Below are 26,870 nucleotides of genomic sequence, written 5' to 3' on the forward strand. Positions count from 1 at the left end.
TAGGCAATAGCCCAACGGTTAAAGTTGTTTGCAGTTAGGCGATAGGTCTCGGGTTCGACCCTGGACAATGACATTATTTTTGGAGATTATTACTTTAAAGGTAGCATTATTTATATTACTATAATTATTATCATTGTTCTTATTATTAATTATTATTATTATTATAATGATTAAATATTATCAAAGTATTAAAATTATGATTTTTATTAACATTAATATCTAACTAGTATTATTAAGATCATTATTATTAAAAGTTTCAAATTTTATGAAAATTATCATTTTTATTATTATTAGTGTTATTAACAAGAATTATTATCATCATTAGTAAAATTATAATATTTTTTTATCATTTTTACAAATAAAATGACTAGTATTATTATTTTCATTATTAAAACTAATTATTATTATTGTTATTATTATTATTATTATTAATATTATTATTATTATTATTATTATTATTAATATTAACACTAATTAGGTATTATTAAAGTTATTATTTTAACGAACCATAAGCTATTGATACAAAAATATGTCAAATACATATATAATAACTGTAAAAATATTACATTACTATTTTAAATAAGAAATATATAATTAACATATACAAACGGGTTTGATTATTATTACATGTTAATTATATGTGTTAATATATATATATAAATGATATAGGTTCGTGAATCCGAGGCCAACCTTATAATTGATTAATGGTGTTATATGTATTTTTACTACAAAATACAGTATGGTGAGTATATAGTCCCTTTTAAACTTTAAATATTTTGGGCTGAGAATACATGCGCTGTTTTTATAAATGATTTACGTTATGGACACAAGTGATTAAAAATGATGTTCTGCGGATTGATGTGCTAGGTAATTTAGTTATATGTTATAATAGCATGTAAGCGCGAATCCTAAAGATAGATCTATCGGGTTTAACACCCCCATCCAGTAGGCTGCACTAGACATAAGAACTAGTGGGCGGATGTTTAGTACTTCGAGGATTATTTATACACTTGCGAGTGTACATATCCATCTTTGCGAAGATGACTTATTATATTATTGTTAAGGTTGGTTACTGAGGCCTCAACATAAGCAGAATGATTTTTATACACTTGCGAGTGTATTATATTTTTTTTTTATATGAAATCTTGTGGTCCATAGTTATTACGCTGCTAGCATCAAACCTATATATCTCACCAACTTTATGTTGACCTTTTAAAGCATGTTATTCTCAGGTACGAATTAAGTCTTCCGCTGTGCAATAGCTCATATTAAGGACCTTACTTGGAGTCGATCATCGCAATGGGACCAACTGTTGAAGATTCTGTCCGGGAGGATTAGTCGTGGATGTTTCAGATTACTGGTCCGGAGATTATACAAGAAACTACCGAGAAGATCATCCAAATTCAACAACGGTTGAAAACCGCCCAAAGTCGACAAAAGAGCTACGCTGACATTAAAAGAAAAGATATAGAATTTGAAATTGGAGAGATGGTCATGCTTAAAGTTGCACCTTGGAAAGGCGTTGTTCGATTTGGTAAACGAGGGAAATTAAATCCAAGGTATATTGGACCATTCAAGATTATTGATCGTGTCGGACCAGTAGCTTACCGACTTGAGTTACCTCAACAACTCGCGGCTGTACATAACACTTTCCACGTCTCGAATTTGAAGAAATGTTTTGCTAAAGAAGATCTCACTATTCCGTTAGATGAAATCCAAATCAACGAAAAACTCCAATTCATCGAAGAACCCGTCGAAATAATGGATCGTGAGGTTAAAAGACTTAAGCAAAACAAGATACCAATTGTTAAGGTTCGATGGAATGCTCGTAGAGGACCCGAGTTCACCTGGGAGCGTGAAGATCAGATGAAGAAGAAATACCCGCATCTATTTCCAGAAGATTCGTCAACACCTTCAACAGCTTAAAATTCCGGGACGAAATTTATTTAACGGGTAGGTACTGTAGTGACCCGAACTTTTCCATGTTTATATATATTAATTGAGATTGATATTTACATGATTAAATGTTTCCAACATGTTAAGCAATCAAACTTGTTAAGACTTGATTAATTGAAATATGTTTCATATAGACAATTGACCACCCAAGTTGACCGGCGATTCACGAACGTTAAAACTTGTAAAAACGACATGACGATATATATATGGATATACATATGGTTAACATGAGATTATGATAAGTAAGTATCTCCATAAGTATATTAACAATGAGTTATATACATATAAACAAGACTACTAACTTAAGGATTTCGAAACGAGACATATATGTAACGATTATCATTGTAACGACATTTAAATGTATATATATCATATTAAGATATATTAATTATATCATAATATCATGATAATATAATAATTTAACATCTCATTAGATATAATAAACAATGGGTTAACAACATTAATTGAGATCGTTAACTTAAAGGTTTCAAAACAACACTTACATGTAACGACTAACGATGACTTAACGACTCAGTTAAAATGTATATACATGTAGTGTATTTAGATGTATTAAAATACTTTTGGAAGACTTCAAGACATATATCAAAACACTCATACTTAACGAAAATGGTTACAGTTACTTTCCCATTCTTTTCTTTCATCAAGAATGCTAGTCGTATTCTTACCCGTATTATACACAGCTTCAAAACGTACTTACTATGGGTATATACCAATAGGAACTAGCATGGGATTTCACTCTTGATTATGTCATGTATGACTAATCAATTTTAACTTCTACCATGAGCTAGTCAACTAACTAGGACTCCTTTTAACCCCACTCACCACTCACCAATTACCACTCATCATTCACTCCATTTCACTTCCAATTCTCTTTCTAATTCTCTCTCAACACACACACACTATTATGAACGTATTTTTCCAGTAGTTAATCATCCTCTTCATCAAAAATCACTTCAAGAATCAAGCTATAATCATCATAGGAAGAACACTTCAAGAACACTTCAAAAATCCCTTCAAGTTTACTAATTTACTTCCAAGCTTTCTAATCCATTTCAAGTAATCATCTAAGATCAAGAAACCTTTGTTATATATAGTAGGTTATCTTTCTTATTCAAGGTAATATTCATATTCAAACTTTGATTCAATTTCTATAACTATAAACTATCTTAATTCGAGTAAAAATCTTACTTGAACTTGTTTTTGTGTCATGATCCTACTTCAAGAACTTTCAAGCCATCCAAGATCCTTTGAAGCTAGATCATTTCTTGTCACTTCCAGTAGGTTTACCTACTAAACTTGAGGTAGTAATGATGTTCATAACATCATTCAATTCATATATATAAAACTATCTTATTCGAAGGTTTAAACTCGTAATCACTAGAACATAGTTTAGTTAATTCTAAACTTGTTCGCAAAAAAAAGTTAATCCTTCTAACTTGACTTTTAAAATTAACTAAACACATGTTCTATATCTATATGATATGCTAACTTAATGATTTAAAACCTGGAAACACGAAAAACACCGTAAAACCGGATTTACGCCGTCGTAGTAACACCGCGGGCTGTTTTGGGTTAGTTAATTAAAAATTATGATAAACTTTGATTTAAAAGTTGTTATTCTGAGAAAATGATTTTTATTATGAACATGAAACTATATCCAAAATTTATGGTTAAACTCAAAGTGGAAGTATGTTTTCTAAAATGGTCATCTAGACGTCGTTCTTTCGACTGAAATGACTACCTTTACAAAAACGACTTGTAACTTATTTTTCCGACTATAAACCTATACTTTTTCTATTTAGATTCATAAAATAGAGTTCAATATGAAACCATAGCAATTTGATTCACTCAAAACGGATTTAAAATGAAGAAGTTATGGGTAAAACAAGATTGGATAATTTTTCTCATTTTAGCTACGTGAAAATTGGTAACAAATCTATTCCAACCATAACTTAATCAACTTGTATTGTATATTATGTAATCTTGAGATACCATAGACACGTATACAATGTTTTGACCTATCATGTTGACACATCTATATATATTTCGAAACAACCATAGACACTCTATATGTGAATGTTGGAGTTAGCTATACAGAGTTGAGGTTGATTCCAAAATATATATAGTTTGAGTTGTGATCAATACTGAGATACGTATACACTGGGTCGTGGATTGATTCAAGATAATATTTATCGATTTATTTCTGTACATCCAACTGTGGACAACAAGTTGTAGGTTACTAACGAGGACAGCTGACTTAATAAACTTAAAACATCAAAATATATTAAAAGTGTTGTAAATATATATTTTGAACATACTTTAATATATATGTATATATTGTTATAGGTTCATGAATCAACAGTGGCCAAGTCTTACTTCTCGACGAAGTAAAAAATCTGTGAAAGTGAGTTATAGTCCCACTTTTAAAATCTAATATTTTTGGGATGAGAATACATGCAGGTTTTATAAATGATTTACAAAATAGACACAAGTACGTGAAACTACATTCTATGGTTGAATTATCGAAATCGAATATGCCCCTTTTTATTAAGTCTGGTAATCTAAGAATTAGAGAACAGACACCCTAATTGACGCGAATCCTAAAGATAGATCTATTGGGCCTAACAAACCCCATCCAAAGTACCGGATGCTTTAGTACTTCGAAATTTATATCATATCCGAAGGGTGTCCCGGAATGATGGGGATATTCTTATATATGCATCTTGTTAATGTCGGTTACCAGGTGTTCACCATATGAATGATTTTTTATCTCTATGTATGGGATGTGTATTGAAATATGAAATCTTGTGGTCTATTGTTACGATTTGATATATATAGGTTAAACCTATAACTCACCAACATTTTTGTTGACGTTTAAAGCATGTTAATTCTCAGGTGAATATTAAGAGCTTCCGCTGTTGCATACTAAAATAAGGACAAGATTTGGAGTCCATGTTTGTATGATATTGTGTAAAAACTGCATTCAAGAAACTGATTTTGATGTAAAATATTTGTATTGTAAACCATTATGTAATGGTCGTGTGTAAACAGGATATTTTAGATTATCATTATTTGATAATCTACGTAAAGCTTTTTAAAACCTTTATTTATGAAATAAAGGTTATGGTTTGTTTTAAAAATGAATGCAGTCTTTGAAAAACGTCTCATATAGAGGTCAAAACCTCGCAACGAAATCAATTAATATGGAACGTTTTTAATCAATAAGAACGGGACATTTCAACATGTATATACATTTTAACTGAGTCGTTAAGTCATCGTTAGTCGTTACATGTAAGTGTTGTTTTGAAACCTTTAAGTTAACGATCTCAATTAATGTTGTTAACCCATTGTTTATTATATCTAATGAGATGTTAAATTATTATATTATCATGATATTATGATATATTAATATATCTTAATATGATATATATACATTTAAATGTCGTTACAATGATAATCGTTACATATATGTCTCGTTTCGAAATCCTTAAGTTAGTAGTTTTGTTTATATGTATATAACTCATTGTTAATATACTTATGGAGATACTTACTTATCATATCTCATGTTAACCATATGTATATCCATATATATATCATCATGTCGTTTTTACAAGTTTTAACGTTCGTGAATCGCCGGTCAACTTGGGTGGTCAATTGTCTATATGAAACATATTTCAATTAATCAAGTCTTAACAAGTTTGATTGCTTAACACGTTGGAAACATTTAATCATGTAAATATCAATCTCAATTAATATATATAAACATGGAAAAGTTCGGGTCACTACAGTACATACCCGTTAAATAAATTTTGTCCCGAAATTTTAAGCTGTTGAAGGTGTTGACGAATCTTCTGGAAATAGATGCGGGTATTTCTTCTTCATCTGATCTTCACGCTCCCAGGTGAACTCGGGTCCTCTACGAGCATTCCATTCAACCTTAACAATTGGTATCTTGTTTTGCTTAAGTCTTTTAACCTCACGATCCATTATTTCGACGGGTTCTTCGATGAATTGGAGTTTTTCGTTGATTTGGATTTCATCTAACGGAATAGTGAGATCTTCTTTAGCAAAACATTTCTTCAAATTCGAGACGTGGAAAGTGTTATGTATAGTCGCGACTTGTTGAGGTAACTCAAGTCGGTAAGCTACTGGTCCGACACGATCAATAATCTTGAATGGTCCAATATACCTTGGATTTAATTTCCCTCGTTTACCAAATCGAACAACGCCTTTCCAAGGTGCAACTTTAAGCATGACCATCTCTCCAATTTCAAATTCTATATCTTTTCTTTTAATGTCAGCGTAGCTCTTTTGTCGACTTTGGCCGGTTTTCAACCGTTGTTGAATTTGGATGATCTTCTCGGTAGTTTCTTGTATAATCTCCGGACCCGTAATCTGTCTATCCCCCACTTCACTCCAACAAATCGGAGACCTGCACTTTCTACCATAAAGTGCTTCAAACGGCGCCATCTCAATGCTTGAATGGTAGCTGTTGTTGTAGGAAAATTCTGCTAACGGTAGATGTCGATCCCAACTGTTTCCGAAATCAATAACACATGCTTGTAGCATGTCTTCAAGCATTTGTATCGCCCTTTCGCTCTGCCCATCGGTTTGTGGATGATAGGCAGTACTCATGTCTAGATGAGTTCCTAATGCTTGCTGTAATGTCTGCCAGAATCTTGAAATAAATCTGCCATCCCTATCAGAGATAATAGAGATTGGTATTCCATGTCTGGAGACGACTTCCTTCAAATACAGTCGTGCTAACTTCTCCATCTTGTCATCTTCTCTTATTGGTAGGAAGTGTGCTGATTTGGTGAGACGATCAACTATTACCCAAATAGTATCAAAACCACTTGCAGTCCTTGGCAATTTAGTGATGAAATCCATGGTAATGTTTTCCCATTTCCATTCTGGGATTTCGGGTTGTTGAAGTAGACCTGATGGTTTCTGATGCTCAGCTTTGACCTTAGAACACGTCAAACATTCTCCTACGTATTTAGCAACATCGGCTTTCATACCCGGCCACCAAAAATGTTTCTTGAGATCCTTGTACATCTTCCCCGTTCCAGGATGTATTGAGTATCTGGTTTTATGAGCTTCTCTAAGTACCATTTCTCTCATATCTCCAAATTTTGGTACCCAAATCCTTTCAGCCCTATACCGGGTTCCGTCTTCCCGAATATTAAGATGCTGCTCCGAATCTTTGGGTATTTCATCCTTTAAATTTCCTTCTTTTAAAACTCCTTGTTGCGCCTCCTTTATTTGAGTAGTAAGGTTATTATGAATCATTATATTCATAGATTTTACTCGAATAGGTTCTCTGTCCTTCCTGCTCAAGGCATCGGCTACCACATTTGCCTTCCCCGAATGGTAACGAATCTCAAAGTCGTAATCATTCAACAATTCAATCCACCTACGCTGCCTCATATTCAGTTGTTTCTGATTAAATATGTGTTGAAGACTTTTGTGGTCGGTATATATAATACTTTTGACCCCATATAAGTAGTGCCTCCAAGTCTTTAATGCAAAAACAACCGCGCCTAATTCCAAATTATGCGTCGTATAATTTTGCTCGTGAATCTTCAATTGTCTAGACGCATAAGCAATCACCTTCGTTCGTTGCATTAATACACAACCGAGACCTTGCTTTGATGCGTCACAATAAATCACAAAATCATCATTCCCTTCAGGCAATGACAATATAGGTGCCGTAGTTAGCTTTTTCTTCAATAACTGAAACGCTTTCTCTTGTTCATCCTTCCATTTAAATTTCTTCCCTTTATGCGTTAATGCAGTCAAGGGTTTTGCTATTCTGGAAAAGTCTTGGATGAACCTTCTGTAGTAACCAGCTAGTCCTAAAAACTGGCGTATGTGTTTCGGAGTTTTCGGGGTTTCCCACTTTTCAACAGTTTCTATCTTTGCCGGATCCACCTTAATACCTTTTTTGTTCACTATGTGATCGAGGAATTGAACTTCTTCCAACCAAAATGCACACTTTGAAAATTTAGCGTACAATTCTTCCTTCCTCAATACTTCTAACACCTTTCTCAAATGTTCACCGTGTTCTTGGTCATTCTTTGAGTAAATAAGTATGTCATCAATGAAAACAATGACAAACTTGTCAAGGTATGGTCCACACACTCGGTTCATAAGGTCCATGAACACAGCTGGTGCATTAGTTAAACCAAATGGCATGACCATAAATTCGTAATGACCGTAACGTGTTCTGAAAGCATTATTTGGAATATCATCTTCTTTCACCAGCATTTGATGATACCTGGAACGTAAGTCAATCTTTGAATAAACAGACGAGCCTTGTAGTTAATCAAATAAGTCGTCGATTCTCGGTAGTGGGTAGCGGTTCTTGATGGTAAGTTTGTTCAACTCTCGGTAGTCGATACACAACCTAAATGTACCATCTTTCTTCTTGACAAACAAAACAGGAGCTCCCACGGTGATGTGCTTGGTCGAATGAAACCATGCTCTAAAAGTTCTTGTAATTGGCTTTGCAGTTCTTTCATCTCGCTGGGTGCGAGTCTGTAAGGAGCACGAGCTATTGGTGCAGCTCCTGGTACAAGATCTATTTGAAATTCAACGGATCGATGTGGGGGTAATCCCGGTAATTCTTTCGGAAATACATCGGGAAATTCTTTTGCGAAGGGAACATCATTGATGCTCTTTTCTTCAGTTTGTACTTTCTTGACGTGTGCTAGAACAGCATAGCAACCTTTTCTTATTAGTTTTTGTGCCTTCAAATTACTAATAAAATGTAGCTTCGTGTTGCCCTTTTCTCCGTACACCATTAAGGGTTTTCCTATTTCTCGTATAATGCGAATTGCATTTTTGTAACAAACGATCTCTGCTTTCACTTCTTTCAACCAGTCCATACCGATTATCAGATCAAAACTCCCTAACTCTACTGGTATCAAGTCAATCTTAAATGTTTCGCTAACCAGTTTAATTTCTTGATTCCGACATATATTATCTGCTGAAATTAATTTACCATTTGCTAATTCGAGTAAAAATTTACTATCCAAAGGCGTCAATGGACAACTTAATTTAGCACAAAAATCTCTACTCATATAGCTTCTATCCGCACCCAAATCAAATAAAATGTAAGCAAATTTATTGTCAATAAGAAACGTACCCGTAACAAGCTCCGGGTCTTCCTGTGCCTCTGCCGCATTAATATTGAAAACTCTTCCGTGGCCTTGTCCATTCGTGTTCTCCTGGTTCGGGCAATTTCTAATAATGTGGCCCGGTTTTCCACATTTATAACAAACTACATTGGCATAACTTGCTCCGACACTACTTGCTCCGCCATTACTCGTTCCAACACCATTTGTTCCTTTCGTTCTATTAACCCCTGGTCCGTAGACCTCACACTTCGTAGCGCTATGACCATTTCTTTTACACTTGTTGCAAAATTTGGTGCAGAACCCCGAGTGATACTTTTCACACCTTTGGCATAGCTGCTTCTGATTGTTGTTGTTGTTGCGGTTATTATTGTTGTTGGGATGATTGTTGTAGTTGCTGTTGTTGTTGTTGTTATTGTTGTTGTTGTTGTTGTTGTTGTTGTTGTTGTTGTTGTTGTTGTTGTTGGGCCGTTTGTTGTAGTTGCGATTGATGTTGCGATTGTTGGGATAATTGTTGCGATTATTGTTGTAATTGCTGTTGTTGTTGTATTGGTGATTCTTATCACCGTTTTCCTCCCACTTTCTTTTGACTTGCTTCACATTGGCCTCTTCAGCCGTCTGTTCTTTAATTCTTTCCTCAATCTGGTTCACTAGTTTGTGAGCCATTCTACATGCCTGTTGTATGGAGGCGGGCTCGTATGAACTTATATCTTCTTGGATTCTTTCCGGTAATCCTTTCACAAACGCGTCGATCTTCTCTTCCTCATCTTCGAACGCTCCCGGACACAATAGGCACAATTCTGTGAATCGTCTTTTGTACGTGGTAATATCAAATCCTTGGGTTCGTAACCCTCTAAGTTCTGTCTTGAGCTTATTGACCTCGGTTCTGGGACGGTACTTCTCGTTCATCAAGTGCTTGAATGCTGACCACGGTAGTGCGTAAGCATCATCTTGTCCCACTTTCTCTAGATAGGTATTCCACCATGTTAACGCAGAACCTGTGAAGGTATGCGTAGCGTACTTCACTTTGTCCTCTTCAGTACACTTACTTATGGCAAACACCGATTCGACCTTCTCGGTCCACCGTTTCAATCTGATCGGTCCTTCGGTTCCATCAAATTCCAAAGGTTTGCAGGCAGTGAATTCTTTGTAGGTGCATCCTACACGATTTCCTGTACTACTAGATCCAAGATTATTGTTGGTATGTAGCGCAGCCTGTACTGCGGCTATGTTTGAAGCTAGAAAAGTACGGAATTCCTCTTCATTCATATTCACGGTGTGTCGAGTAGTCGGTGCCATTTCCTTCAAAATAGTCAAATGGAACAAGTTAATCATACAGAATATACATTTTAACTGAGTCGTTAAGTCATCGTTAGTCGTTACATGTAAGTGTTGTTTTGAAACCTTTAAGTTAACGATCTCAATTAATGTTGTTAACCCATTGTTTATTATCTCTAATGAGATGTTAAATTATTATATTATCATGATATTATGATATATTAATATATCTTAATATGATATATATACATTTAAATGTTGTTACAACGATAATCGTTACATATATGTCTCGTTTCGAAATCCTTAAGTTAGTAGTCTTGTTTATATGTATATAACTCATTGTTAATATACTTATGGAGATACTTACTTATCATAATCTCATGTTAACCATATGTATATCCATATATATATCGTCATGTCGTTTTTACAAGTTTTAACGTTCGTGAATCGCCGGTCAACTTGGGTGGTCAATTGTCTATATGAAACATATTTCAATTAATCAAGTCTTAACAAGTTTGATTGCTTAACATGTTGGAAACATTTAATCATGTAAATATCAATCTCAATTAATATATATAAACATGGAAAAGTTCGGGTCACTACAAGCAGCAGATGGGGTTGGGGTAAAAGGAAACCGGTTGGCTAAGTGAAACTTACTGCCACATTTGTAGCATTTTCTCACATTTAGTATCGGTGACCGGTCATACACAGAGTAAAGGGGTGCAGTAAGATCGGGTCAATTTTTGGTTACTGCCTCAATTAGCTGGTCAAGCTTGACTGTCATAATCTCAGTGATAGACAGCTCATCATTCGAGTCCACTTTTGCTTTTCCCATAAGGGCAGCTTTCTTCTTGGAACCAGTACCATAGTCATGATGTATTACTTTGCCTTTATCATTTAACGAGCCAGCGTGGGAAGTTACTGGCTTGTCTACTGAAGCTAATGAGCTAGAAGAAGATTTTCCTGTTGCCTTGGACTTGCCAGTATTACGTTTGACTGGCTTGTCTGCAGCTACTGGTTGACCAGTAAGTTTGTCATCAGCTGGCTCAGCACAATTGGAACTCGAACACGAAGGGAAATCAGTTGGTTTAATTTTTCTCAGATTATTTTCAGTGATTTCCCTTTTGATACGTCTTTCTTTTGGAGTCATATAGTAGATGCTTGAGGGGTCAGTAGTCTCATCAATTGAGGTACTGGCTTCTCTTGCTCTAACTTCATCCTCCAAAATTTCTTTCATGGTAGGTGGTGGGGACACAGTAGGTCTAACAAACTTATTTGTCAAGACCTTTTTGAAATGTCTCGTTCTTATTGATTAAAAATGTTCCATATTAATTGATTTTGTTGCGAGGTTTTGACCTATATATGAGACGTTTTTCAAAGACTGCATTCATTTTTAAAAGAAACCATAACCTTTATTTCATAAATAAAGGTTTAAAAAGCTTTACGTAGATTAAATGATAATCTAAAATATCCGGTTTACACACGACCATTACATAATGGTTTACAATACAAATATGTTACATCGAAATCAGTTTCTTGAATGCAGTTTTTACACAATATCATACAAACATGGACTCCAAATCTTGTCCTTATTTTAGTATGCAACAGCGGAAGCTCTTAGTATTCACCTGAGAATAAACATGCTTTAAACGTCAACAAAAATGTTGGTGAGTTATAGGTTTAACCTATATATATCAAATCGTAACAATAGACCACAAGATTTCATATTTCAATACACATCCCATACATAGAGATAAAAATCATTCATATGGTGAACACCTGGTAACCGACATTAATAAGATGCATATATAAGAATATCCCCATCATTCCGGGACACCCTTCGGATATGATATAAATTTCGAAGTACTAAAGCATCCAGTACTTTGAATGGGGTTTGTTAGGCCCAATAGATCTATCTTTAGGATTCGCGTCAATTAGGGTGTCGGTTCCCTAATTCTTAGATTACCAGACTTAATAAAAAGGGGCATATTCGATTTCAATAATTCAACCATAGAATGTAGTTTCACGTACTTGTGTCTATTTTGTAAATCATTTATAAAACCTGCATGTATTCTCATCCCCAAAATATTAGATTTTAAAAGTGGGACTATAACTCACTTTCACAGATTTTTACTTCATCGGAAAAATAAGTTACAAGTCGTTTTTATAAAGGTAGTCATTTCAGTCGAAAGAACGACGTCTAGATGACCATTTTAGAAAACATACTTTCACTTTGAGTTTAACCATAATTTTTGGATATAGTTTCATGTTCATAATAAAAATCATTTTCTCAGAATAACAACTTTTAAATTAAAGTTTATCATAGTTTTTAATTAACTAACCCAAAACAGCCCGCGGTGTAACTACAACGGCGTAAATCCGGTTTTACGGTGTTTTTCGTGTTTCCAGGTTTTAAATCATTAAGTTAGCATATCATATAGATATAGAACATGTGTTTAGTTGATTTTAAAAGTCAAGTTAGAAGGATTAATTTTTATTTGCGAACAAGATTAGAATTAACTAAACTATGTTCTAGTGATTACAAGTTTAAACCTTCGAATAAGATAGCTTTATATGTACGAATCGAATGATGTTATGAACATCATTACTACCTAAAGTTCCTTGGATAAACCTACTGGAAATGAGAAAAATAGATCTAGCTTCAAAGAATCCTTGGATGGCTTGAAAGTTCTTGAAGCAGAATCATGACAAGAAAATAATTTCAAGTAAGATTTCCACTCGAAATAAGATTGTTATAGTTATAGAAATTGAATTAAAGTTTGAATATGATTATTACCTTGTATTAGAAATATAACCTACTGTAAGTAACAAAGGTTTCTTGATCTTGGATGATTACTTGGAATGGATTTAGAAAACTTGGAAGTAAACTTGCAATCATGGAAGTATTCTTGATTTTATGAAACTAGAACTTTTGGAATTTTTGAAGAACACTTAGAACTTGAAGATAGAACTTGAGAGAGATCAATTAGATGAAGAAAATTGAAGAATGAAAGTGTTTGTAGGTGTCTTTGGTCGTTGGTGTATGGATTAGATATAAAGGATATGTAATTTTGTTTTCATGTAAATAAGTCATGAATGATTACTCATATTTTTGTAATTTTATGAGATATTTCATGCTAGTTGCCAAATGATAGTTCCCACATGTGTTAGGTGACTCACATGGGCTGCTAAGAGATGATCATTGGAGTGTATATACCAATAGTACATACATCTAAAAGCTGTGTATTGTACGAGTACGAATACGGGTGCATACGAGTAGAATTGTTGATGAAACTGAACGAGGATGTAATTGTAAGCATTTTTGTTAAGTAGAAGTATTTTGATAAGTATCTTGAAGTCTTTCAAAAGTATATGAATACATATTAAAACACTACATGTATATACATTTTAACTGAGTCGTTAAGTCATCGTTAGTCGTTACATGTAAATGTTGTTTTGAAACCTTTAGGTTAACGATCTTGTTGAATGTTGTTAACCCATTATTTATTATAACAAATGAGATGTTAAATTGTTATATTATCATGATATTATGATATATAATATATCTTAGTATGATTTATATACAGTTAAATGTCGTTACAACGATAATCGTTACATATATGTCTCGTTTCGAAATCATTAAGTTAGTAGTCTTATTTTTACATATGTATTTCATTGTTAATACACTTAATAATATATTTACTTATCATTTAACATAATTAACCAAGTGTATCAATATCTTAATATGATTCATATGTACCTAGTAAGACGTTGTTATAACGATAATCGTTATATATATCGTTTTCGAGTTTCTTAAATTAATAGTCGCATTTTTATGTATATAACTCATTGTTAAAATACCTAATGAGATACATACTTATAATAAAATCATGTTAACTATATATATAACCATATATATGTCATCGTATAGTTTTTACAAGTTTTAACGTTCGTGAATCACCGGTCAACTTGGGTGGTCAATTGTCTATATGAAACCTATTTCAATTAATCAAGTCTTATCAAGTTTGATTGCTTAACATGTTGGAAACACTTAATCATGTAAATAACAATTTCATTTAATATATATATAAACATGGAAAAGTTCGGGTCACTACAGTACCTACCCGTTAAATAAATTTCGTCCCAAAATTTTAAGCAGTTGGAGGTGTTGACGTATCTTCTGGAAATAAATGCGGGTATTTCTTCTTCATCTGATCTTCATGCTCCCAGGTAAACTCGGGTCCTCTACGAGCATTCCATCGAACCTTAATAATCGGTAGCTTGTTTTGTTTAAGTCTCTTAACCTCACGATCCATTATTTTGACGGGTTCTTCAATGAATTGAAGTTTTTCATTGATTTGGATTTCGTCCAACGGAATAGTGAGATCTTCTTTAGCAAAACATTTCTTCAAATTTGAGACGTGGAAAGTGTTATGTACAGCCGCGAGTTGTTGAGGTAGCTCCAGTTGGTAAGCTACTGGTCCGACACGATCTATAATCTTGAATGGTTCAATGTACCTTGGATTAAGTTTCCCCCGTTTACCAAATCGAACAATGCCTTTCCAAGGTGAAACCTTAAGCATGACCATTTCTCTAATTTCAAACTCTATATCTTTTCTTTTACTGTCCGCGTAGCTCTTTTGTCGACTCTGGGAGGTTTTCAATCTTTGTTGAATTTGGATGATTTTCTCGGTAGTTTCTTGTATTATCTCTAGACCCGTAATCTGTCTATCTCCCACTTCACTCCAACAAATCGGAGACCTGCACTTTCTACCATAAAGTGCTTCAAACGGCGCCATCTCAATGCTTGAATGGTAGCTGTTGTTGTAGGAAAATTCTGCTAACGGTAGATGTCGATCCCAACTGTTTCCGAAATCAATAACACAAGCTCGTAGCATGTCTTCAAGCGTTTGTATCGTCCTTTTGCTCTGCCCATCAGTTTGTGGATGATAGGCAGTACTCATGTCTAGACGAGTTCCCAATGTTTGCTGTAATGTCTGCCAGAATCTTGAAATAAATCTACCATCCCTATCAGAGATAATAGAGATTGGTATTCCATGTCTGGAGACGACTTCCTTCAAATACAGTCGTGCTAACTTCTCCATCTTGTCATCTTCTCTTATTGGCAGGAAGTGTGCTGACTTGGTGAGACGATCAACTATTACCCAAATAGTATCATAACCACTTGCAGTCCTTGGCAATTTAGTAATGAAATCCATGGTAATGTTTTCCCATTTCCATTCCGGGATTTCAGGTTGTTGTAGTAGACCTGATGGTTTCTGATGTTCAGCTTTGACCTTAGAACACGTCAAACATTCTCCTACATATTTAGCAAAATCGGCTTTCATACCTGGCCACCAAAAATGTTTCTTAAGATCCTTGTACATCTTCCCCGTTCCAGGATGTATTGAGTATATGGTTTTATTAGCTTCTCTAAGTACCATTTCTCTCATATCTCCAAATTTTGGTATCCAAATTCTTTCAGCCCTATACCGGGTTCCGTCTTCCCGAATATTAAGATGCTTCTCCGATCCTTTGGGTATTTCATCCTTCAAATTTCCCTCTTTTAAAACTCCTTGTTGCGCCTCCTTTATTTGAGTAGTAAGGTTAGTGTGAATCATTATATTCATAGATTTTACTCGAATGGGTTCTCTGTCCTTTCTGCTCAAGGCGTCGGCTACCACATTTACCTTCCCCGGGTGGTAACGAATCTCAAAGTCGTAATCATTCAACAATTCAATCCACCTACGCTGCCTCATATTCAGTTGTTTCTGATTAAATATGTGTTGAAGACTTTTGTGGTCGGTATATATGATACTTTTGACCCCATATAAGTAGTGCCTCCAAGTCTTTAATGCAAAAACAACCGCGCCTAATTCCAAATCATGCGTCGTATAATTTTGCTCGTGAATCTTCAATTGTCTAGACGCATAAGCAATCACCTTCGTCCGTTGCATTAATACACAACCGAGACCTTGCTTTGATGCGTCACAATAAATCAGAAAATCATCATTCCCTTCAGGCAATGACAATATAGGTGCCGTAGTTAGCTTTTTCTTCAATAATTGAAACGCCTTCTCTTGTTCATCCTTCCATTCAAATTTCTTCCCTTTATGCGTTAATGCAGTCAAGGGTTTTGCTATTTTGGAGAAATATTGGATGAATCTTCTGTAGTAACCAGCCAATCCCAAAAATTGACGTATATGCTTCGGAGTTTTTGGGGTTTCCCACTTTTCAACGGTTTCGATCTTTGCCGGGTCCACATGGATACCTTCTTTGTTCACTATGTGACCGAGGAATTGAACTTCTTCCAACCAAAATGCACACTTTGAAAACTTAGCGTACAGTTTTTCTTTCCTCAATACTTCTAACACTTTTCTCAAATGTTCTTCGTGCTCTTGATCATTCTTTGAGTAAATAAGTATGTCATCGATGAAAAAAATGACAAACTTGTCAAGATATGGCCCACACACTCGGTTCATAAGGTCCATGAACACAGCTGGTGCGTTAGTCAATCCAAACGGCATAACCATTAACTCGTAATGACCATAACGCGTCCTAAAAGCAGTTTTTGGAATATCATCCTCCTTTACTCGCATTTGATGATATCCAGAACATAAATCGATCTTCGAATAAACCGACGAGCCTTGTAGTTGATCAAATAAGTCGTCAATTCTCGGTAGTGGATAACGGTTTTTGATGGTAAGTTTGTTCAACTCTCTGTAGTCAATACACAACCTAAATGTACCATCCTTCTTCTTGACAAACAAAATAGGAGCTCCCCATGGTGATGTGCTTGGTCGAATGAAACCACGTTTTAATAGTTCTTGCAGTTGGCTTTGCAGTTCTTTCATCTCGCTGGGTGCGAGTCTATAAGGAGCACGAGCTATTGGTGCAGCTCCTGGTACAAGATCTATTTGAAATTCAACAGATCGATGTGGAGGTAGTCCCGGTAATTCTTTCGGAAATACATCGGGAAATTCTTTTGCGACGGGAACATCATTGATGCTCTTTTCTTCAGTTTGTACTTTCTCGACGTGTGCTAGAACAGCATAGCAACCTTTTCTTATTAGTTTTTGTGCCTTCAAATTACTAATAAGATGTAGCTTCATGTTGCCCTTTTCTCCGTACACCATTAAGGGTTCTCCTTCTTCTCGTACAATGCGAATTGCATTTTTATAACATACGATCTCTGCTTTCACCTTCTTCAGTCAGTCCATGCCAACTATTACATCAAAACTCCCTAACTCTACTGTTATCAAATCAATCTTAAATATTTCGCTACCCAGTTTAATTTCTCGATTCCGGCATATATTATCTGCTGAAATTAATTTACCGTTTGCTAATTCGAGTAAAAATTTACTATCCAACGGCGTCAATGGACAACTTAATTTAGCACAAAAATCTCTACTCATATAGCTTCTATCCGCACCCGAATCAAATAAAACGTAAGCAAGTTTATTGTCAATAAGAAACGTACCCGTAACAAGCTCCGGGTCTTCCTGTGCCTCTGTCGCATTAATATTGAAAACTCTTCCGCGACCTTGTCCATTCGTGTTCTCCTGGTTCGGGCAATTTCTAATAATGTGGCCCGGTTTTCCACATTTATAACAAACTACATTGGCATAACTTGCTCCGACACTACTTGCTCCGCCATTACTCGTTCCAACACCATTTGTTCCTTTCGTTCTGTTAACCCCTGGTCCGTAGACCTCACACTTCGCCGCGCTATGACCATTTCTTTTACACTTGTTGCAAAATTTGGTGCAGAACCCCGAGTGATACTTTTCACACCTTTGGCATAGCTGCTTCTGATTATTGTTGTTATTGCGGTTGTTATTGTTGTTGGGATGATTGTTGTAGTTGCTGTTGCTGTTGTTGTTGTTGTTGTTGTTGTTGTTGTTGTTGGGCCGTTTGTTGTAGTTGCGATTGATGTTGCGATTGTTGGGATAATTGTTGCGATTATTATTGTAATTGCTGTTGTTGTTGTATTGGTGATTCTTATCACCGTTTTCCTCCCACTTTCTTTTGACTTGCTTCACATTGGCCTCTTCAGCCTTCTGTTCTTTAATTCTTTCCTCAATCTGGTTCACTAGTTTGTGAGCCATTCTACATGCCTGTTGTATGGAAGCGGGCTTGTGTGAACTTATATCTTCTTGGATTCTTTCCGGTAATCCTTTCACAAACGCGTCGATCTTCTCTTCCTCATCTTCGAACGCTCCCGGACACAATAGGCACAATTCTGTGAATCGTCTTTCGTACGTGGTAATATCAAATCCTTGGGTTCGTAACCCTCTAAGTTCTGTCTTGAGCTTATTGACCTCGGTTCTGGGACGGTACTTCTCGTTCATCAAGTGCTTGAATGCTGACCACGGTAGTACGTACGCATCATCTTGTCCCACTTGCTCTAGATAGGTATTCCACCATGTTAACGCAGAACCTGTGAAGGTATGCGTAGCGTACTTCACTTTGTCCTCTTCAGTACACTTACTTATGGCAAACACCGATTCGACCTTCTCGGTCCACCGTTTCAATCCGATCGGTCCTTCAGTTCCATCAAATTCCAAAGGTTTGCAGGCAGTGAATTCTTTGTAGGTGCATCCTACACGATTTCCTGTACTACTAGATCCAAGGTTATTGTTGGTATGTAGCGCAGCCTGTACTGCGGCTATGTTTGAAGCTAGAAAAGTACGGAATTCCTCTTCATTCATATTCACAGTGTGTCGAGTAGTCGGTGCCATTTCCTTCAAAATAGTCAAATGGAACAAGTCGTTCAGCAAAGGCAATAAAGACACGTAATTCATACGTCCAGAAACAAGTCATGCATTCTGGTTTTACTAGGACTACTTCCCATCCTTGGTCTTGTGGAACATAACCGTTATGGCCGTTGATAAGACATCGTGTTGTAACGTCGTCAAAGGGACGAGGGTTACGTAATGACCAACAATCTCGTAATAACCTAAAAACCTCATTTCTTACCCCAATTACCGAATCCGTCACTTGTGGGAACGTTTTGTTTAATAGCTGTAGCCCGATGTTCTTTTTCTCACTTTGGTGAGAAGCGAACATTACTAACCCGTAAGCATAGCATGCTTCTTTATGTTGCATGTTAGCCGCTTTTTCTAAATCATGAAGTCCTATATTCGGATACATTGAGTCAAAATAATTTCTTAGCCCGTTGCGTAAAATAGCATTTGGGTTCTCTGCAATATATGCGTCAAAGTAAACACATCGTAACTTATGGGTTTCCCAATGTGATATCCCCCATCTTTCAAACGAAAGTCTCTTATAAACCAAGACATTCTTGGAACGTTCTTCGAATGTCTTACAAACTGATCTCGCCTTAAATAGTTGTGCCGATGAATTCTGACCGACTCTAGACAAGATTTCATCAATCATGTCTCCGGGTAGGTCTCTTAAAATATTGGGTTGTCTATCCATTTTGTGTTTTTAAATTGTAAAATAGACAAGAGTTAGATTCATAAAAAATACTTATTAATACAAGCAATTTTTACATATATCATAAAGCATAAGCACACTATATTACATATATTACACCACACGAATACAACTATCTTATTCCGACTCGCTCGTTTCTTCTTCTTCGGTTTTGGTTCGTTTTGCCAAGTTTCTAGGGATATATGATGTTCCCCTAATACTAGCTGTCATTTTCCACAACGGTTTAGAAAAACCTGTTGGTTTAGAGGTTCCCGGGTCATTGTTACAACTTAAGGACTTCGGGGGTTGACGATACATATAAAGTTCATCGGGGTTGGAATTAGATTTCTCTATTTTTATGCCCTTTCCCTTATTATTTTCTTTTGCTTTTTTAAATTCAGTTGGGGTAATTTCTATAACATCATCGGAATTCTCGTCGGAATTCGATTCATCGGAGAATTGGTAATCCTCCCAATATTTTGCTACCTTGGCGGAAACACCATTGACCATAATTAACCTTGGTTGGTTGGTTGAGGATTTTCTTTTACTTAACCGTTTTATTATTTCCCCCACCGGTTCTATTTCCTCCTCCGGTTCCTCTTCTTCCGATTCTGATTCTTTTTCCGGTTCTTCTTCGGGAACTTGTGAATCAGTCCAATATATATTCGACTCTTCGTTATTATTAGGTGAGTCAATAGGATTTGTGCTAGAGGTAGACATCTATCACACAATATCAAACATGTTAAGAGATTAATATATCACATAATATATACATAATATATAGTTTCCAACAAAAATGTTAAGCAATCATTTTTAAAGAAAACACGGTCGAAGTCCAGACTCACTAATGCATCTTAACAAACTCGATAAGACACATTAATGCAAATTTTCTGGTTCTCTAAGACCAACGCTCGGATACCAACTGAAATGTCCCGTTCTTATTGATTAAAAATGTTCCATATTAATTGATTTCGTTGCGAGGTTTTGACCTCTATATGAGACGTTTTTCAAAGACTGCATTCATTTTTAAAACAAACCATAACCTTTATTTCATAAATAAAGGTTTAAAAAGCTTTACATAGATTAAATGATAATCTAAAATATCCTGTTTACACACGACCATTACATAATGGTTTACAATACAAATATGTTACATCGAAATCAGTTTCTTGAATGCTGTTTTTACACAATATCATACAAACATGGACTCCAAATCTTGTCCTTATTTTAGTATGCAACAGCAAAAGCTCTTAGTATTCACCTGAGAATAAACATGCTTTAAACGTCAACAAAAATGTTGGTGAGTTATAGGTTTAACCTATATATCAAATCGTAACAATAGACCACAAGATTTCATATTTCAATACACATCCCATACATAGAGATAAAAATCATTCATATGGTGAACACCTGGCAACTGACATTAACAAGATGCATATATAAGAATATCCCCATCATTCCGGGACACCCTTCGGATATGATATAAATTTCGAAGTACTAAAGCATCCGGTACTTTGGATGGGGTTTGTTAGGCCCAATAGATCTATCTTTAGGATTCGCGTCAATTAGGGTGTCTGTTCCCTAATTCTTAGATTACCAGACTTAATAAAAAGGGGCATATTCGATTTCGATAATTCAACCATAGAATGTAGTTTCACGTACTTATGTCTATTTTGTAAATCATTTATAAAACCTGCATGTATTCTCATCCCAAAAGTATTAGATTTTAAAAGTGGGACTATAACTCACTTTCACAGATTTTTACTTCGTCGAAAAAATAAGTTACAAGTCGCTTTTGTAAAGGTAGTCATTTCAGTCGAAAGAACGACGTCTAGATGACCATTTTAGAAAACATACTTCCACTTTGAGTTTAACCATAATTTTTGGATATAGTTTCATGTTCATAATAAAAATCATTTTCTCAGAATAACAACTTTTAAATCAAATTTTATCATAGTTTTTAATTAACTAACCCAAAACAGCCCGCGGTGTTACTACGACGGCTTAAATCCGGTTTTACGGCGTTTTTCGTGTTTCCAGGTTTTAAATCATTAAGTTAGCATATCATATAGATATAGAACATGTGTTTAGTTGATTTTAAAAGTCAATTTAGAAGGATTAATTTTTATTTGCGAACAAGTTTAGAATTAACTAAACTATGTTCTAGTGATTACAAGTTTAAACCTTCGAATAAGATAGCTTTATATGTATGAATCGAATGATGTTATGAACATCATTACTACCTCAAGTTCCTTGGATAAACCTACTGGAAATGAGAAAAATAGATCTAGCTTCAAAGGATCCTTGGATGGCTTGAACGTTCTCGAAGCAGAATCATGGCACGAAAACAATTTCAAGTAAGATTTCCACTCGAAATAAGATTGTTATAGTTATAGAAATTGAATTAAAGTTTGAATATGATTATTACCTTGTATTAGAAAGATAACCTACTGTAAGTAACAAAGGTTTCTTGATCTTGGATGATTACTTGGAATGGATTTAGAAAACTTGGAAGTAAACTTGCAATCTTGGAAGTATTCTTGATTTTATGAAACTAGAGCTTTTGGAATTTATGAAGAACACTTAGAACTTGAGAGAGATCAATTAAATGAAGAAAATTGAAGAATTAAAGTGTTTGTAGGTGTTTTTGGTCGTTGGTGTATGGATTAGATATAAAGGATATGTAATTTTGTTTTCATGTAAATAAGTCATGAATGATTACTCATATTTTTGTAATTTTATGAGATATTTCATGCTAGTTGCCAAATGATGGTTCCCACATGTGTCAGGTGACTCACATGGGCTACTAAGAGCTGATCATTGGAGTGTATATACCAATAGTACATACATCTAAAAGATGTGTATTGTACTAGTACGAATACGGGTGCATACGAGTAGAATTGTTGATGAACTGAACGAGGATGTAATTGTAAGAATTTTTGTTAAGTAGAAGTATTTTGATAAGTGTCTTGAAGTCTTTCAAAAGTGTATAAATACATATTAAAACACTACATGTATATACATTTTAACTGAGTCGTTAAGTCATCGTTAGTCGTTACATGTAAATGTTGTTTTGAAACCTTTAGGTTAACGATCTTGTTGAATGTTGTTAACCCATTATTTATTATAACAAATGAGATGTTAAATTGTTATATTATCATGATATTATGATATATAATATATCTTAGTATGATGTATATACAGTTAAATGTCGTTACAACGATAATCGTTACATATATGTCTCGTTTCGAAATCATTAAGTTAGTAGTCTTATTTTTACATATGTATTTCATTGTTAATACACTTAATAATATATTTACTTATCATTTAACATAATTAACCAAGTGTATCAATATCTTAATATGATTCATATGTACCTAGTAAGACGTTGTTATAACGATAATCGTTATATATATCGTTTTCGAGTTTCTTAAATTAATAGTCTCATTTTTATGTATATAACTCATTGTTAAAATACCTAATGAGATACATACTTATAATAAAATCATGTTAACTATATATATAACCATATATATGTCATCGTATAGTTTTTACAAGTTTTAACGTTCGTGAATCACCGGTCAACTTGGGTGGTCAATTGTCTATATGAAACCTATTTCAATTAATCAAGTCTTAACAAGTTTGATTGCTTAACATGTTGGAAACACTTAATCATGTAAATAACAATTTCATTTAATATATATATATAAACATGGAAAAGTTCGGGTCACTACACTTTTTACCCTTAACTATCTTGGCAAAAGTATTTGGAAAGACAGCTTCATGATCTGTTTCAAGAATTGGGTCCATGAAAGTAACTTCTGCAATAGCAGCAGCAGCATAGTCACCAGCAAAGAAAGCTTCAACTTGGGCAGGCACCTGCTCGTTAACACACTTTGCTGTGCATTGAGCAGATGTACACCACGAAGCGACAACCTTTTTAAGATTATCCAGCTGGTTCTTGACTTCTGCTGCCTCAACGTGAAGAGACCTTAAAGCAAAGTTTTGTTTTTCAAGTTTGGAAATATCATATTTCAAGATTTTAATTTCATCATTTTTGCATTAAATTTCTCCTTTAAAGATTTGTTGTCAGTTTTCAAAACTTCTTCACGTTTGCTGCCTCTACATAAGTCAACTCTTAGGTAGTTAAACATTTTAGCTTTTTCATCATCAGTATAAGTTCGAAAATTATCAACCTTATACATCAATTCAGTTTTCCATTAAGGAGAATCTCTTTTCTGATCAGCTTCCCTCATATCAGCCAAAAACTTGCTACCACTATCATCCTCATCAGACTCCTTGACCTCTTTGGCCATTAAACAAAGCTTCTTTTCTGGAGCATAACCAGCACCATCGTCATCAGTATCACTATCAGAGGAAGACGACGAGCTGGTTTCATCCCAATCATGATGCTCAACAACTAGAACCTTTTCTGGCTTTTTACCCTTCTTATCAGTCTTAGCACTTTCCTTCATCTGAGCTTTCATAGCTTTGTACTTGTTCTTGTACTTGTCAGCTTTTGAGAAAGAGTTAGCTTGTGAAGTTGAAGGTTTCCTGGACATGCATTCAGCAGCAAAATGTCCAACCTGCCCACAATTATAACACTCAGATTTAGGACCCTTGACTGACTTGCTGCTATACCTAGCACTCGGTTTCTTACTCCCTTTGTATGACTTGCTGGTTCTATTACGATTGAACCTATTGAACTGCCTAGCCAGCAGAGCCATACCTTCAGCAAACCCTTCTGCATCACTTTCATCATCACTGCTTTCTTCAGACCCAGTACCACTATCCACTTCACTCTCAGCTGTCTCTTCTTCTGCCAACAACTTTTAAACCAGTAATGTGATGACCCGGGAATTTCCGACCAAATTTAAACTTGATCTTTATATGATTCCGACACAATAAGCAAATTCTGAAATGTTGAGTCACGAAACAATTTAAACTGTATTCATGTAAACATTTGAACCTCGACCAACTCTCGACGATTCACGGACAATTAATTGAAGGTAATTATGTATATAAATATATGTATTTATATATTTAAAAACTTTGAATATATTAAGTAGAAATAATCATTTTATTTTCTTTAACAAGTTAATAACGAATATACATATATTAACAATTTTAGGTTAATATATATAGTTTCTATATATATATATATATATATATATATATATATATATATATATATATATATATATATATATATATATATATATATATATATATATATATATATAGAAATTTATAATATTTCATTCCATGTAAATAATTATGTGGTAATAATAGTTTGTTATATTAAGATTATTATTATTGAGTATTAACATTATTACTAAAATTATTAAAACTATTATAATTCTTGTTATTGTTTTTATAACACAAATTATTATTATTATTATTAATACCATTATCAACACTATTATTATTATTATCCTGTCTTCTTGCTCTTAACGTAATTCGGTGTCGGCATATATACACTACATAGCGAATAACTAATTGATGCTGATAAATCCCTCAATTTTCCTCTATCAATCTATTTTTTTATTATTCTACTGCTCTGCTCGTGACATTATGTCCACCCTGTTTGACTGCAAAACATCAATTAATCGAGCTATATTGCTGTTTCGATCATACGAAAACTTTCATCATTATCAACTGCACGATTGTCAATCTCTGTCGCTAAAAAAAAAGAAATTAAAACAGGTTCGGTTCTCTTTCGCAACCTGTTGCAGTCGATAGCCCAATTCCAAATGCAATTATCAAAATCTAAAATTTCAAATGCGTTAAGAATCATCTATTCGAACTATCTGCAAGAATTCAACCTCTAATTCCTCCAACTGATTATTATTTTTCGAAGTCAAAGTTTGAAGATAAAAAGTCAACTTATATGTTCTTCTTCAAATTCGAATACGTATTAGTGATTTTGAACTGAATAATGATGTACAAGTATTAAGAAGGTAATTCCTAACATCTTTCAAGATGTAATTAAAACTTTTAAACAACGAGAAATTGTTTTGATTTTTTTATTTATTTTATTTTCATAATGAAGAGGATGAACCTGTTACCTGATCGAACCAATTACCCGTTACCTAATCGAATAATAATGATAATCTAGTTCTTGATTCTGCTACAGACGACGACCAGAACCATCAAGATTACAAGTGGGATTCGATGTTGCTGTAAATGCTCGATGAACACACCATCTGTGTTCTGGTTACTGCTACTCAAACCTATTTTTTTTTCTATACCGACGAGACCTTTTGGGCACTAGGGTTTTAAAGGGATATGTATCTTGGGCCGAAAATTAGGGATTATTAAGTGGGCTTTCCTAATTTAACTTGGGCTTCATTTATGTTTTTGCTAATTGGGTTATTGAAGAAGAAGGGAAATAGAAACAGAAAAGAAAGATGGTTTAACTTAAAGTGGGTCTAGGATATAATTAGAAAAACACCACAGATCAAATGGTTAGGGTGCGCGTCAGTTTAGCGAGAGATCTTGAGTTCGAGCCCGGGCAGCGGCGTTTTTTTTTTAAAGCTTGTCTTCAAAGGTTGTACTCTATATTATTATCATTACCATTACCATTATTATTATTATTATTATTATTATTATTATTATTATTATTATTATTATTATTATTATTATTATTATTATTATTATTATTATTGTTATTTATAAATTGTTATTTTTATGTTAAAAAATTTGGATATGATTATCATTATTATTACCATTTTAGTTAATATTAAGTAATATCACTAAATATTATTATTATTATTATTGCTATAAGTATTATTAATATGTTGATTATTGTTAAATTGTATCATTTATGAAATATAGATATTGTTATTAATATATGTATTAATATTATTATGATTAGGGTTATTATTATTACGGAATATAACACAAGTTATAATCTTTCTCATTAATATTAGTACTAGTATCACTTTTGTAACTATTATTATTATTACTATTATTATTAAACAAAAGTATCATTATTAACAATATCATTATTTTTTTAATAAAGTTTTAATATTATTA

Source organism: Rutidosis leptorrhynchoides, chromosome 2 (assembly GCF_046630445.1).
Source record: "Rutidosis leptorrhynchoides isolate AG116_Rl617_1_P2 chromosome 2, CSIRO_AGI_Rlap_v1, whole genome shotgun sequence".
NCBI lineage: Eukaryota > Viridiplantae > Streptophyta > Magnoliopsida > Asterales > Asteraceae > Rutidosis > Rutidosis leptorrhynchoides.